The sequence below is a fragment of the Elaeis guineensis genome, chromosome 5 (genome assembly GCF_000442705.2).
Source record: "Elaeis guineensis isolate ETL-2024a chromosome 5, EG11, whole genome shotgun sequence".
Taxonomy (NCBI): domain Eukaryota; kingdom Viridiplantae; phylum Streptophyta; class Magnoliopsida; order Arecales; family Arecaceae; genus Elaeis; species Elaeis guineensis.
In genome coordinates this window covers 1066057-1067501 of record NC_025997.2, presented here as the reverse complement: position 1 = coordinate 1067501, position 1445 = coordinate 1066057, and positions in this window count along the sequence as shown.

The window sequence follows — 1445 nt, the reverse complement described above, 5'->3', positions numbered from 1 at the left end:
CTACGGGAGCCGGACTTCGTCCCCGACTCCGGCTGCAGGAAGACTTCATCCGGACTCCTATGGGAGCCGGACTTCATCCCCAACTCCAACTGCAGGAAGATTTCATCCGGACTCCTACGGCAGCCGGACTTCATCCCCGACTCCGGCTGCAGGAAGACTTCATCCGGAATCCTACGGGAGCCGGACTTCGTCCCCGACTCCGGCTGCAGGAAGACTTCATCCGGACTCCTATGGGAGCCGGATTTCGTCCCGGACTCCGGCTGCAGAAAGACTTCATCCGGACTCCTACGGGAGCCGGACTTCGTCCCCGACTCCGACTGCAAGTAGACTTCATCCGGACTCCTACCGGAGCCGGACTTCGTCCCCGACTCCGACTGCAGGAAGACTTCATCCGGACTTCTACAGGAGCCGGACTTCGTCCCCGACTCCGGCTGCAGGAAGACTTCATCCGGACTCCTACGGGAGCCGGACTTCGTCCCCGACTCCAAATGCAGGTAGACTTCATCCGGACTCCTATGGGAGCCGGACGACTGCAGGTAGACTTCATCCGGACTCCTACAAGAGTCGGACTTCGTCTCCGACTCCGGCTGCAGGAAGACTTCATCCGGACTCCTACGGGAGCCGGACTTCGTCCCCGACTCCGGCTGCAGGAAGACTTCATCCGGACTCCAACGGGAGCCGGACTTCGTCCCTGACTCCAACTGCAGGAAGATTTCATCCGGACTCCTACGGGAGCCGGACTTCGTCCCCGACTCCGGCTGCAGGAAGACTTCATCCGGACTCCTACGAGAGCCGGACTTCGTCCCCGACTTCGGCTGCAGGAAGACTTCATCGGACTCCTACAGGAGCCGGACTTCGTCCTTGACTCCGGCTGCAGGAAGACTTCATCCGGACTCCTACGGGAGCCGGACTTCGTCCCCGACTCTGACTGCAGGTAGACTTCATCCGAACTCCTACGGTAGCCGGACTTCGTTCCCGACTCTGACTGCAGGTAGACTTCATCCGAACTCCTGCGGGAGCCAGACTCCGAGCTCCTACTACAAGCGGTCTACTTTAAACTACCACTACGAGCGGTCCACGCTAGATTCCCACTGTAAGCCTTCACCCGAGCTTCCATTGTGGATGAATTCCTTTCGGATTTCTATTGCAGATAGGCCTCGGTCGAGATTCCTTGATAAATGATCCCCATCCGGGCTTCTACGGAGATCGAACTCCGATCAAACTTCTATAGTGGACAAACACCGGGTTCACGAAATCCAGCAGCTGGACCCCTCCAGCAGATGAACCTCTCCAGTGCCATCTGACATCCACCGCCGGTCGACCCTCTATCGAATTCTGCGCAAAATCGGATTGCATCTGCGGAAAGCCTCTAACCGAGCTCCTACGGCAAGTGGTCTTCGCCTGCAGCCTTAACGCCCAAGGCACCCAACAGGATTTGCAACATC